General features: G+C 33.8%; 1 protein-coding gene across 1 annotated transcript in view; it reads right to left on the reverse strand.

The window, feature by feature from the left end:
• The window catches only part of TFAP2D (transcription factor AP-2 delta), a 39365-nt gene that overhangs the window by 13014 nt on the left and 7129 nt on the right, over positions 1-19222 (reverse strand). The gene's annotated exons all lie outside the window — the stretch shown is intronic.

Raw genomic sequence — 19222 nt, forward strand, 5'->3', positions numbered from 1 at the left:
CAGATTTTCAGTAAGAAGATAAGTAATCTATGAAATGACATATATGTGTTTTAATGTACATTACCACATTAAACTAGAATTAATCATAAAGGGATAGATAGATAGATAGATAGATAGATAGATAGATAGATAGATAGATAGATAGATAGATAGATAGATAGATAGATAGATAGATAGATAGATAGATAGATAGATAGATAGATAGATAGATAGATAGATAGATAGATAGATAGATAGATATGAGATAGATAGATAGATAGATAGATAGATAGATAGATAGATAGATAGATAGATAGATAGATAGATAGATAGATAGATTAAAAGTGGGCCCATCCTTAAATTGTATCGCACAATATATAAGAATACAAATTAAAACTTCATCATTTAGGTTTTACGAAGAAATGTTAAGAATTCCAACTGTATATCAAATACCAATCCATCCTTATAGTTCTTTCAAGAGAAGGCAAGAAGCTGACACAGTAGATTAACTGTATTATGCGAGCGAAAAAACGGTGATCTATTAAATACACAATTTCTTCTATCTGTACAGTGAAGTCATTATATATCTCCCAAAGTGCTCTTTAAACCCTACATCACTTCTAGTCACAAAATGGTAAATCTTATCACTATTAAATTCGAATTCCAGCCCTACAGTGTCCCCTTTATGTAGAGCAGCATGATTGAGAGACTAGTACATTATGGAAATTTGATATGGATAAAACAACATGTAAAAGTTAGGAAAATCTGGAATTGTTTCTTCCATAGTTGCAATAGCTAATAGTATTTTACATACAATGATAATAAAACCGTTTATATGCTATAAAGAAATAAAGGATAATTCAAATTAGAAGATATAATCTCAGTAAGCAAAATACAATGCACCTTAAAATAATAACGTAAAAGCCAAACAAATGCATAATTCTAAATTTTATATTTGAGAGTTTTGGCGAGCCAGGCGGGTCTTTTTCCATATCACCACTGTTAATAAACTATGGTGTTTTTTTTATATTAAGGGCAGGTTAACACATTACTTCATCACTGTGGTTGACATTATATGGATTATCTAGAACTTAATGTCGAATTAAAACATTCTGGAAGCCTGTTTTATATATATATATATATATATATATATATATATATATATATATATATATATGTCATTACTTTCCGCAGTTTTGGACCCCTAGTCTATAGCTATAAATTATATTTTAATAACATTACAGAGCTTGGAAAGCAGTGCATAGAGCACCTCATAAATCTATATTATATCCATCCCCACATAAAACAATTTGACGTGTGAAATTTAAATTAGTAGTGACCTGTATTTCTTTATTCTCTGTTCTTCTTTGAGGCTGACTGTACACTATATATTTTTAATGTACATGAATGACAATTGCACTATGAAATAAATCATGAACATGCCCACAAAAGAATCCTGCTGGTAACAACAATCATATTGCTGAAGGCTACGTCTTAGTTTCAGCTCAACACTGCTGGTTTTCTGGAGAAATATATTATTCACCACAATGAACATGGAAATATTTGCCTATTCAAACATATATGGCAGTGTTTGAAATTTGCTGTATTATTCTAAGAGTATAATTACCAATCAGAAAAGCAATTAATAGAACTCACTTGTGTTATGATGTGACATTATAATATACATATGATATAATGACATAATATGTGAGCTCTGCCTATATGTGTATAAACTAGTAAGAGGTTTATAGATGCAATAGATATTAATGTATATATGCTAGACAGAAGAACATGTTTCTTATTATTTTATCTGTAAACATGTTTATCCAATGATTACTGACAAATACATAATTCTTACAATATTTTTAATAATGCGCTAACCCCAAAGAAACTTTCATGTTTCTGAATGGAACTTATATAACACTCCTCCTGTGCTATACCCCAGGCCAAATTATTTCATTTAAATCAAAATGTAATTAATGATAAGAACAGATGTTTTATTTAATAATATAAGTTCTGAATATCAAATGTACATGTGTGAGCTTTATAAGTTATGTTAATCGAATTCAGAAGTGCATAGATGGATATTTAAACATAAATAGATAGAAAAAAAAATTGATATATGGATAGATATGAGATAAAATAGATAGAATATTGATAATACAGATCGGAAATAGATAGATGGATGGATAGATAGATAGATGATAGATAGATAGATAGATAGATAGATAGATAGATAGATAGATAGATAGATAGATAGATAGATAGATAGATAGATAGATAGATAGATAGATGATAGATAGATAGATAGATAGATATGAGATAGATAGATAGATAGATAGATAGATAGATAGATAGATAGATAGATAGATAGATAGATAGATAGATAGATAGATAGATAGATAGATAGATAGATAGATATGAGATAGATAGATAGATAGATAGATAGATATGAGATAGATAGATAGATAGATAGATAGATAGATAGATAGATAGATAGATAGATAGATAGATAGATAGATAGATAGATAGATAGATAAATAGATAGATAGATAGATAGATAGATAGATAGATAGATAGATAGATAGATAGATAGATAGATAGATAGATAGATAGATAGATAGATAGATAGATAGATAGATAGATAGATAGATAGATATGAGATAGATAGAGATAGATAGAGATAGATAGATAGATAGATAGATAGATAGATAGATAGATAGATAGATAGATAGATAGATAGATAGATAGATAGATAGATAGATAGATAGATAGATGATAGATAGATAGATAGATAGATAGATAGATAGATAGATAGATAGATAGATAGATAGATGATAGATAGATAGATAGATAGATAGATAGATAGATAGATAGATAGATAGATAGATAGATAGATAGATAGATAGATAGATAGATAGATAGATAGATGATAGATAGATAGATAGATAGATAGATAGATAGATAGATAGATAGATAGATAGATAGATAGATAGATAGATAGATAGATAGATAGATAGATATGAGATAGATAGATAGATAGATAGATAGATAGATAGATAGATAGATAGATAGATAGATAGATAGATGATAGATAGATAGATAGATAGATAGATAGATAGATAGATGATAGATAGATAGATAGATAGATAGATAGATAGATAGATAGATAGATAGATAGATAGATAGATAGATAGATAGATAGATAGATAGATAGATGATAGATAGATAGATAGATAGATAGATAGATAGATAGATAGATAGATAGATAGATAGATAGATAGATAGATAGATAGATAGATAGATAGATAGATATGAGATAGATAGATAGATAGATAGATAGATAGATAGATAGATAGATAGATAGATAGATAGATAGATAGATAGATAGATAGATAGATAGATAGATAGATAGATAGGCACATAAAAAGTTACATTATTACTACTGCATTATCACATGACTGCTATATTGAGTTTAATAAAACTGAAAATTACAATAGAATATAAGAAGAATATTAGAATGATGGACAAAATTAAGGGTCTAAAGGAGCATTTTAGACTCCGGTGAACATTACAAAGCATAAAGGAATAATGTGGAGTCTAAAGACACAATGTTAAGGTCTAAAGTATCATTTTATCTTCTAAAGGAACATTGTTGAGTCTTACATTTTTTTTTGAAGATTTCCAAATAAAATTTGAGACACTAAGGAGAATTGTAGAGATTGAAGCAATAATGTGGAGTTCCAAGAAACACTGTTAAGGTTTTAAGGAGCAATCAGGGGTCTAAAAAGAACCTTTAAAAGTTTGAGGGAACATTGTACAGTCTAAAGGAAAATGTTACAGTCTACACTACACTGTACTATACTAAGCAATACCATACTACACTACACTACACTACACTACACTGTACTATACTAAGCAATACCATACTACACTACACTACACTACACTACACTGAACTATACTAAGCAATACCATACTACACTACACTACACTACACTACACTACACTACACTACACTACACTGAACTATACTAAGCAATACCATACTACACTACACTACACTACACTACACTACACTACACTGTACTATACTAAGCAATACCATACTACACTACACTACACTACACTACACTACACTACACTGTACTATACTAAGCAATACCATACTACACTACACTACACTACACTACACTACACTGAACTATACTAAGCAATACCATACTACACTACACTACACTACACTACACTACACTACACTACACTGTACTATACTAAGCAATACCATACTACACTACACTACACTACACTACACTGAACTATACTAAGCAATACCATACTACACTACACTACACTACACTACACTACACTACACTACACTGTACTATACTAAGCAATACCATACTACACTACACTACACTACACTACACTACACTACACTACACTGTACTATACTAAGCAATACCATACTACACTACACTACACTACACTACACTGAACTATACTAAGCAATACCATACTACACTACACTACACTACACTACACTACACTACACTGTACTATACTAAGCAATACCATACTACACTACACTACACTACACTACACTATACTACACTACACTGTACTATACTAAGCAATACCATACTACACTACACTACACTACACTACACTACACTGTACTATACTAAGCAATACTACACTACACTACACTACACTACACTGTACTATACTAAGCAATACCATACTACACTACACTACACTATACTACACTACACTACACTACACTGTACTATACTAAGCAATACTATACTGCACTACACTACACTACACTACACTACACTACACTGTACTATACTAAGCAATACCATACTACACTACACTACACTACACTACACTGTACTATACTAAGCAATACCATACTACACTACACTACACAGTACTATACTAAGCAATACTATACTGCACTACACTACACTACACTACACTGTACTATACTAAGCAATACCATACTACACTACACTACACTACACTACACTACACTGTACTATACTAAGCAATACCATACTACACTACACTACACTACACTGTACTATACTAAGCAATACCATACTGCACTACACTACACTACACTGTACTATACTAAGCAATACCATACTACACTACACTACACTACACTACACTACACTACACTACACTGTACTATACTAAGCAATACCATACTACACTACACTACACTACACTACACTACACTGTACTATACTAAGCAATATCATACTACACTACACTACACTACACTACACTGACCTATACTAAGCAATACTATACTATACCATACTGCACTACACTACACTACACTGTACTATACTAAGCAATACCATACTACACTACACTACACTACACTACACTACACTACACTGTACTATACTAAGCAATACCATACTACACTACACTACACTACACTACACTACACTACACTGTACTATACTAAGCAATACTATACTGCACTACACTACACTGTACTATACTAAGCAATACCATACTACACTACACTACACTATACTACACTACACTACACTACACTACACTACACTATACTAAGCAATACTATACTGCACTACACTACACTGTACTATACTAAGCAATACCATACTATACTACACTACACTACTCTACACTACACTATACTACACTGTACTATACTAAGCAATACCATACTACACTACACTACACTACACTACACTACACTGTACTATACTAAGCAATACCATACTACACTACACTACACTACACTACACTGTACTATACTAAGCAATACCATACTACACTACACTACACTACACTACACTACACTATACTACACTACACTACACTACACTACACTACACTGACCTATACTAAGCAATACTATACTGCACTACACTACACTACACTTTACTATACTAAACAATACCATACTACACTACACTACACTACACTACACTACACTACACTACACTGTACTATACTAAGCAATATTATACTACACTACACTGTACTATACTAAGCAATACCATACTACACTACACTACACTATACTACACTACACTACACTACACTACACTACACTGTACTATACTAAGCAATACCATACTACACTACACTACACTACATTACACTGTACTATACTAAGCAATACCATACTACACTACACTACACTATACTACACTGTACTATGCTAAGCAATACCATACTACACTACACTACACTACACTACACTACACTACAATACACTACACTGTACTATACTAAGCAATACCATACTACACTACACTACACTTTACTATACTAAGCAATACCATACTACACTACACTACACTACACTACACTGTACTATACTAAGCAATACCATACTACACTACACTACACTACACTGTACTATACTAAGCAATACCATACTACACTACACTACACTACGCTGTACTATACTAAGCAATACCATACTACACTACACTACACTACACTACACTGTACTATACTAAGCAATACCATACTACACTACACTACACTACACTATACTACACTACACTACACTGTACTATACTAAGCAATATCATACTGCACTACACTACACTACACTACACTGTACTATACTAGGCAATACCATACTACACTACACTACACTGTACTACACTACACTACACTACACTACACTGTACTATACTAAGCAATATCATACTGCACTACACTACACTACACTACACTACACTACACTACACTGTACTATACTAAGCAATACCATACTACACTACACTACACTACACTACACTATACTACACTACACTACACTACACTATACTATACTAAGCAATACCATACTACACTACACTGTACTACACTACACTACACTACACTACACTGTACTATACTAAGCAATACCATACTACACTACACTACACTACACTACAATATACTACACTGTACTATACTAAGCAATACCATACTACACTACACTACACTACACTGTACTGTACTATACTACACTACACTATACTATACTACACTACACTACACTATACTACACTACACTACACTGTACTATACTAAGCAATACCATACTACACTACACTACACTACACTGTACTATACTAAGCAATACCATACTACACTACACTACACTACACTGTACTATACTAAGCAATATCATACTACACTACACTACACTACACTGTACTATACTAAGCAATACCATACTACACTACACTACACTATACTACACTACACTACACTGTACTATACTAAGCAGTACCATACTACACTACACTACACTACATTACACTACACTGTACTATACTAAGCAATACTACACTACACTACACTAAACTACACTACACTGTACTATACTAAGCAATACCATACTACACTACACTACACTACACTGTACTATACTAAGCAATACCATACTACACTACACTACACTACACTATACTACACTACACTACACTACACTACACTGTACTATACTAAGCAAAACTATACTACACTACACTACACTATACTACACTGCACTACATTACACTATACTACACTACACTGCACTACACTGTACTATACTAAGCAATGCTACACTACACTATACTATACCACACTACACTACACTGTACTATACTAAGCAAAACTATACTACACTACACTACAATGTACTATACTAAGCAATACTACACTGCACTACACTACACTGTACTATACTAAGCAATACCATACTACACTACACTACACTACACTACACTACACTACACTACACTGTACTATACTAAGCAATACCATACTACACTACACTACACTACACTACACTACACTGTACTATACTAAGCAATACCATACTACACTACACTACACTACACTACACTGTACTATACTAAGCAATACCATACTACACTACACTACACTACACTATACTACACTACACTACACTACACTACACTACACTACACTGACCTATACTAAGCAATACTATACTGCACTACACTACACTACACTTTACTATACTAAGCAATACCATACTACACTACACTATACTACACTACACTGAACTATACTAAGCAATATTATACTACACTACACTGACCTATACTAAGCAATACTATACTGCACTACACTACACTACACTTTACTATACTAAGCAATACCATACTACACTACACTACACTACACTACACTGTACTATACTAAGCAATACCATACTACACTACACTACACTACACTGTACTATACTAAGCAATACCATACTACACTACACTATACTACACTACACTACACTATACTACACTGTACTATGCTAAGCAATACCATACTACACTACACTACACTACACTATACTACACTACACTACACTACACTGTACTATACTAAGCAATACCATACTACACTACACTACAATACACTACACTGTACTATACTAAGCAATACCATACTACACTACACTACACTACACTACACTACACTACACTGTACTATACTAAGCAATACCATACTACACTACACTGTACTATACTAAGCAATACCATACTACACTACACTACACTACACTACACTACACTACACTACACTGTACTATACTAAGCAATACCATACTACACTACACTACAATACACTACACTGTACTATACTAAGCAATACCATACTACACTACACTACACTACACTACACTACACTGTACTATACTAAGCAATACCATACTACACTACACTACACTACACTACACTACACTGTACTATACTAAGCAATACCATACTACACTACACTACACTACACTACACTACACTACACTACACTACGCTGTACTATACTAAGCAATACCATACCACACTACACTACACTACACTACACTGTACTATACTAAGCAATACCATACTGCACTACACTACACTACACTACACTACACTGTACTATACTAAGCAATATCATACTGCACTACACTACACTACACTACACTACACTACACTGTACTATACTAAGCAATACCATACTACACTACACTACCCTACACTACACTACACTACACTACACTATACTATACTAAGCAATACCATACTACACTACACTACACTACACTGTACTGTACTATACTACACTACACTATACTATACTACACTACACTACACTATACTACACTACACTACACTGTACTATACTAAGCAATACCATACTACACTACACTACACTACACTGTACTATACTAAGCAATACCATACTACACTACACTACACTACACTGTACTATACTAAGCAATATCATACTACACTACACTACACTACACTGTACTATACTAAGCAATACCATACTACACTACACTACACTATACTACACTACACTACACTGTACTATACTAAGCAGTACCATACTACACTACACTACACTACATTACACTACACTGTACTATACTAAGCAATACTACACTACACTACACTAAACTACACTACACTGTACTATACTAAGCAATACCATACTACACTACACTACACTACACTGTACTATACTAAGCAATACCATACTACACTACACTACACTACACTATACTACACTACACTACACTACACTACACTGTACTATACTAAGCAAAACTATACTACACTACACTACACTATACTACACTGCACTACATTACACTATACTACACTACACTGCACTACACTGTACTATACTAAGCAATGCTACACTACACTATACTATACCACACTACACTACACTGTACTATACTAAGCAAAACTATACTACACTACACTACAATGTACTATACTAAGCAATACTACACTGCACTACACTACACTGTACTATACTAAGCAATACCATACTACACTACACTACACTACACTACACTACACTACACTACACTGTACTATACTAAGCAATACCATACTACACTACACTACACTACACTACACTACACTGTACTATACTAAGCAATACCATACTACACTACACTACACTACACTACACTGTACTATACTAAGCAATACCATACTACACTACACTACACTACACTATACTACACTACACTACACTACACTACACTACACTACACTGACCTATACTAAGCAATACTATACTGCACTACACTACACTACACTTTACTATACTAAGCAATACCATACTACACTACACTATACTACACTACACTGAACTATACTAAGCAATATTATACTACACTACACTGACCTATACTAAGCAATACTATACTGCACTACACTACACTACACTTTACTATACTAAGCAATACCATACTACACTACACTACACTACACTACACTGTACTATACTAAGCAATACCATACTACACTACACTACACTACACTGTACTATACTAAGCAATACCATACTACACTACACTATACTACACTACACTACACTACACTACACTGTACTATACTAAGCAATACCATACTACACTACACTACACTACACTACACTGTACTATACTAAGCAATACCATACTACACTACACTACACTACACTGTACTATACTAAGCAATACCATACTACACTACACTATACTACACTACACTACACTATACTACACTGTACTATGCTAAGCAATACCATACTACACTACACTACACTACACTATACTACACTACACTACACTACACTGTACTATACTAAGCAATACCATACTACACTACACTACAATACACTACACTGTACTATACTAAGCAATACCATACTACACTACACTACACTACACTACACTACACTACACTGTACTATACTAAGCAATACCATACTACACTACACTGTACTATACTAAGCAATACCATACTACACTACACTACACTACACTACACTACACTACACTACACTGTACTATACTAAGCAATACCATACTACACTACACTACAATACACTACACTGTACTATACTAAGCAATACCATACTACACTACACTACACTACACTACACTACACTGTACTATACTAAGCAATACCATACTACACTACACTACACTACACTACACTACACTGTACTATACTAAGCAATACCATACTACACTACACTACACTACACTACACTACACTACACTACACTACGCTGTACTATACTAAGCAATACCATACCACACTACACTACACTACACTACACTGTACTATACTAAGCAATACCATACTGCACTACACTACACTACACTACACTACACTACACTGTACTATACTAAGCAATATCATACTGCACTACACTACACTACACTACACTACACTACACTGTACTATACTAAGCAATACCATACTACACTACACTACCCTACACTACACTACACTACACTACACTACACTATACTATACTAAGCAATACCATACTACACTACACTACACTACACTACACTGTACTATACTAAGCAATACCATACTACACTACACTACACTACACTACACTACACTGTACTTTACTAAGCAATACCATACTACACTACACTACACTACACTACACTACACTACACTACACTACACTGTACTATACTAAGCAATACCATACTACACTACACTACACTACACTACACTGTACTATACTAAGCAATACCATACTACACTACACTACACTACACTACACTGTACTATACTAAGCAATACCATACTACACTACACTACACTACACTACACTGTACTATACTAAGCAATACCATACTACACTACACTATACTACACTACACTACACTGTACTATACTAAGCAGTACCATACTACACTACACTACACTACACTACATTACACTACACTGTACTATACTAAGCAATACTACACTACACTACACTACACTACACTAAACTACACTGTACTATACTAAGCAATACCATACTACACTACACTACACTACACTACACTGTACTATACTAAGCAATACCATACTACACTACACTACACTACACTACACTACAATGTACTATACTAAGCAATACTATACTGCACTACACTACACTACACTACACTGTACTATACTAAGCAAAACTATACTACACTACACTACACTATACTACACTACACTGTACTATACTAAGCAATACCATACTACACTACACTACACTACACTACACTGTACTATACTAAGCAATACCATACTACACTACACTACACTATACTACACTACACTACACTGTACTATACTAAGCAAAACTATACTACACTATACTACACTACACTACACTACACTGTACTATACTAAGCAATACCATACTACACTACACTACAATACACTACACTACACTACACTACACTACACTGTACTATACTAAGCAATACCATACTACACTACACTACACTACACTACACTACACTGTACTATACTAAGCAATACCATACTACACTACACTACACTACACTACACTACACTACACTGAACTATACTAAGCAATACCATACTACACTACACTACACTACACTACACTACACTGTACTATACTAAGCAAAACTATACTACACTACACTACACTATACTACACTACACTGCACTACACTGTACTATACTAAGCAATGCTACACTACACTACACTATACTAAGCAAAACTATGCTACACTACACTACACTACAATGTACTATACTAAGCAATACTATACTGCACTACACTACACTACACTACACTACACTGTACTATACTAAGCAATACCATACTACACTACACTACACTACACTACACTACACTGTACTATACTAAGCAATACTATACTGCACCACACTACACTACACTACACTACACTACACTACACTACACTACACTACACTACACTATACTATACCACACTACACTGCACTATACTGAACTATACTAAGCAAAACTATACTACACTATACTACACTACAGTACACTATGCTACACTACACTATACTATACTACACTACACTACACTATACTAAGCAATGCTATACTATACTACACTACACTGCACTATACTGAACTATACTAAGCAAAACTATACTACACTATACTACACTACAGTACACTATGCTACACTACACTATACTATACTATACTATACTACACTACACTAAACTATACTACACTACAATACACTATATTATACTATACTATACTGCACTATACTGAGCCATACTAAGCAATACTATACTACACTACACTACATTATACTATATTATACTATACTTTACTACACAATATTATACTATACCATACTATACTTTACTACACTACACTATACTATACTACACTGCACTGCATTACACTATACTTTACTACACTACACTATACTGCACTATACTATACTATACTATACTATACTATACTATGCTATACCACACTAAACTATACTTCACTACACTATACTATACTATACTACACTACACACTACACTATACTATACGGCACTGTATTATAATACACTATACTATTCTATACCACACTATACTAAAGTATAGTATAGTATAGTATAGTATACTTCACTACACTATGATATGCAATACTATACTACACTACACTACACTATATTACACTATACTACACTACACTGTGCTATATTGCACTACACTACACTATACTATTATATTCTATACTACACTAAACTAGGCTATACTATACTTCACTACACTATACTATGATATTCAATACTATATAACACTACACTATATTACACTACACTATACTATGATATGCAATACTATACAACACTACACTATATTACACTACACTACACTATACTTCACTACACTATACTATGATATTCAATACTATATTACACTACACTATATTACACTACACTACACTATACTATGATATGCAATACTATACAACACTACACTATATTACACTACACTACACTATACTATGATATGCAATACTATACAACACTACACTATATTACACTACACTACACTATACTTCACTACACTATACTATGATATGCAATACTATATAACACTACACTATATTACACTACACTACACTATACTATGATATTCAATACTATATAACACTACACTATATTACACTTCACTACACTATACTATGATATTCAATACTATATAACACTACACTATATTACACTACACTACACTATGCTATGATATGCAATACTATACAACACTACACTATATTACACTACACTACACTATACTATGATATGCAATACTATACAACACTACACTATATTACACTACACAACACTATACTTCACTACACTATATTACACTACACTACACTATACTTCACTACACTATATTACACTACACTACACTATACTTCACTACACTATACTTTGATATGCAATACTATACTACACAACACTATACTATACTACACTATGCTAAACTATATTACACTGCACTATACTTACACTACACTACACCATTCTATGCTATACCAAACTATACATTACTACAGTATACTACACTACTCTTTACTATGCTATATTACACTATACTTTGCTATATAAACTATACTACCCTATATTACACTATACTACACTACACCTTACTATACTATACCGCACTACACTATATTACACTATACTACACTACACCTTACTATACTATACCACACTACACTATATTACACTATACTATACTACACTACATTATACTACACTATGCTATATTACACTATATTATGCTATACTACACTACACTAATATACTACACAATATTATACTATATTACACAACAATACACTACACTACTCTACACTATTCTATACTATACTATACTATACTATACTATACTACCCTATAATATACTATGCTCTACTGTAGTAGTCTATTATACACTACACTATACTATACTACACTACTTTATACTATACTATTTTCTACCATAGTAATCTATTATACACTACACTATACTATACTACGCTATACTATACTATACTATACTCTACTATAGTACTCTATTATACACTACACTATACTATACTATACTCTACTATAGTACTCTATTATACACTACACTATACTATACTATACTCTACTATAGTACTCTATTATACACTACACTATACTATACTATACACTACTACACTACACTACCCGATACTATACTATGCTCTACTATAGTACTCTATTATACACTACGCTATACTATACCCCACTACACTACACTACCCGATACTATACTATGCTCTACTATAGTACTCTATTATACACTACACTATACTATACTACGCTATACTATACTATACTATGCTCTACTATAGTACTCTATTATACACTACACTATACTATGCTCTACTATAGTACTCTATTATACACTACACTATACTATACACTACTACTGTACACTACCCGATACTATACTATACTATGCTCTACTATAGTACTCTATTATACACTACACTATACTATACTATACTCTACTATAGTACTCTATTATACACTACACTATACTATGCTCTACTATAGTACTCTATTATACACTACACTATACTATACTCTACTATAGTACTCTATTATACACTACACTATACTATGCTCTACTATAGTACTCTATTATACACTACACTATACTATACTCTACTATAGTACTCTATTATACACTACACTATACTATGCTCTACTATAGTACTCTATTATACACTACACTATACTATACTATGCTCTACTATAGTACTCTATTATACACTACACTATACTATACACTACTACTGTACACTACCCGATACTATACTATACTATGCTCTACTATAGTACTCTATTATACACTACACTATACTATACACTACTACTGTACACTACCCGATACTATACTATACTATGCTCTACTATAGTACTCTATTATACACTACACTATACTATACACTACTACTGTACACTACCCGATACTATACTATACTATGCTCTACTATAGTACTCTATTATACACTACACTATACTATACTATACACTACTACTGTACACTACCCGATACTATACTATACTATGCTCTACTATAGTACTCTATTATACACTACACTATACTATACTATACTCTACTATAGTACTCTATTATACACTACGCTATACTATACTACGCTATACTATACTATACTATACTATACTATGCTCTACTATAGTACTCTATTATACACTACGCTATACTATACTACACTACTTTATACTATACTATACTATACTATACTCTACTATAGTACTCTATTATACACTACACTATACTATACACTACTACTGTACACTACCCGATACTATACTATGCTCTTCTATAGTACTCTATTATACACTACGCTATACTATACTCCACTACACTACACTACCCGATACTATACTATGCTCTTCTATAGTACTCTATTATACACTACGCTATACTATACCCCACTACACTACACTACCCGATACTATACTATGCTCTACTATAGTACTCTATTATACACTACACTATACTATACCCCACTACACTATACTACCCGATACTATACTATGCTCTACTATAGTACTCTATTATACACTACACTATACTATACCCCACTACACTATACTACCCGATACTATACTATGCTCTTCTATAGTACTCTATTATACACTACGCTATACTATACCCCACTACACTACACTACCCGATACTATACTATGCTCTACTATAGTACTCTATTATACACTACACTATACTATACCCCACTACACTATACTACCCGATACTATACTATGCTCTACTATAGTACTCTATTATACACTACACTATACTATACTATACTCTACTATAGTACTCTATTATACACTACACTATACTATACCCCACTACACTATGCTCTAATATAGTATTCTCTACTGTACTGTACTATATTATTCAACACTATACCATCCTGTACTCTATTATAATCCTCTACACTATATTATACTGCTTTCAAATATACCATGATATACTATAGTACCCAATTTGACACTGTATTACACTATACTTTACAACACTGCCCTATACTATGCCATACTATACTGTACTATATTATACTGCATTATATTACACTGTACTCTCCTATACTTTACTACTCTTTGATGTACTATTTTATACTATAGCACTTCTCTACGCTATCTTATAGCACTACATTATCATAATACAATATGCTATACTATATTATACCCCACATTATACAAAATGCCATAGCACACTTCATTTCATTCATAAAAAATCGAAGTCATATGGATTAAATGTTCTGAACCAGAAGTGAGGCGAGTTACGCTGGTGCTACCTGTTAATAATGTACTCTTAGCTCATATGTTCACGCTCTATATAATAATGGGAATATATACATGTGCATTATCCATCCCCCACAATGATCCTATTATTGTTCTTATTAAACAGGTTCTCCATAGAGCTTAGAGAGGGGCAGCTACCTCCATACTTGTATCTATCACACATTGGTAATGTGGTGGGGACATGCTCTGCCCAATGTATTAAGGACATGCAGTGAATCATACTTGAAGCCTCCTATTTATCCTGTGCCCTGGCATCCTGGCACTGATGCATGGCGCTATACTAAGTGCCAGTTATTACTCTACTTAGGCAATGGGAACATATTATATGTTGATGGGATGAAGTAACAGGCGGAGCGTCTTTCCCTTATAATGACTGAAGCCTCCTGTACACCCTGTGCCCTGACATTGATAAATGGCGCTCTGCTGGGTGGCAGATATTTCTCCAGTGATGCAATAGGAACATGTTACGTGTTTACGGGATGAAGTGATGGGTGAAGTGATTTCCCCCTTGTAATGATTATAATCGTGCATATACCCTGTGCCCAGGCATCTTGGCATTAATTAATAACCCTCTGCTAAGTGGCATATATTAGTCTAGTGATGGAGTAGGGACATGCTTTGTCTGTTTTTATGGGACGAAGTGAGAGGGTAGAGTATTTATCTGTTATAATGACTAAAGTCTCCTATACACCCTGTGCCCTGGCATCCTGGCATTGATACCTGAGTGTCAGATAATATTTTAGTGATGTAGTAGGAACATCTTATGTGTCTATCGGATGAAGTGATGGTTGGAGTGGACTTTCCCCTTACAATGATTGAATTCTCCCATGTACCCCTTACATTGGCATCCTGGCATTTATAGATGGCTTTTGGCTGAGTGGCAGATATAATTTTAGTCAAGTAGTAGGGACATGTTATATGGGGTGGAGTGCCGATTCCTTATAATGACCAAAGTCTCCCATGTACCCTGTGCCCTGGCATTCTGGCATTGGTACATGGCTTTTTTGGAGTGGCACATTATGTTAGTGTTCTAGTAGGAACATGTTATGTGCCTAAGGGAGGAAGTGATGGGTGGAGTGACCTTCCCTTATAATGACTGAAGCCTCCCATGTACCCCTTATATTGGCATCCTGGCATTTATAGATGGCTTTTGGCTGAGTGGCAGATATTATTTTAGTGATGTAGTAGGGACATGTTATATGTCTATGGGTTGTCTATGGGGTGGAGTGCCGATTCCTTATAATGACCGAAGTCTCCCATGTACCCTGTGCCCTGGCATCCTGGCATTGGTACATGGCCTTTTTTGAGTGGCACATATTATGTTAGTGATCTAGTAGGAACATGTTATGTGCCTAAGGGATGAAGTGATGGGTGGAGTGACCTTCCCTTATAATGACTGAAGCCACCCATGTACCCCTTATATTGGCATCCTGGCATTTATACATGCCCCTCTGCTAAGTGGCAGATATTAGTCAAGTGATCTAGTAGGAACATGTCATGAGTTTATGGGATGAAGCGACGGGTGGAGTGTCTTTCCTTATGATGATTAAAGCCTCCCATACACTCCTTGCCCTGTCATCTTGGCATAGACGCATGAATGGCCCTCTGTTAAGTGGAAGATATTACTCCAGCGACTCAGGCCCGGCCTAGAGTTTTTTAACCAAATAAGATCTGACGTCTCTATCTAGAAGTAAACGCCCGCCATCCGCACGTCAGTCACCTCTAAGCGATTTGACAATCTCAAGATCTTATAAAACTGAAAGGAGTTCAGATCATATTAATTCCCCAAAAATGTTTTTGATTCAAAGTAGTTTGTATTTTATGTTGCCAAGGGCAAACGGAAGAAAAAAAACCTTGTTGCCGGTAGTCTTGTCCTCTCTTCATGGCCTAGAGGCGATAGTAGTATTTAAGCTGTTTGAAATCTGCCTGCGGCGTCCAGGCTGCATGATCACAAAGAGGAACATGAGTTTTTTTGGACTCCATCATCGAGATCTCATGAAACGATACGGGCCAAAATGTCACCATGTTATTTTTTATTTCCCTTTGTCTCAAAATATTTAAAACCTCCACCCCACCTTACGCATTAAG

Source organism: Rhinoderma darwinii, chromosome 4 (assembly GCF_050947455.1).
Source record: "Rhinoderma darwinii isolate aRhiDar2 chromosome 4, aRhiDar2.hap1, whole genome shotgun sequence".
In the NCBI taxonomy this organism is placed as follows: Eukaryota; Metazoa; Chordata; class Amphibia; order Anura; family Rhinodermatidae; genus Rhinoderma; species Rhinoderma darwinii.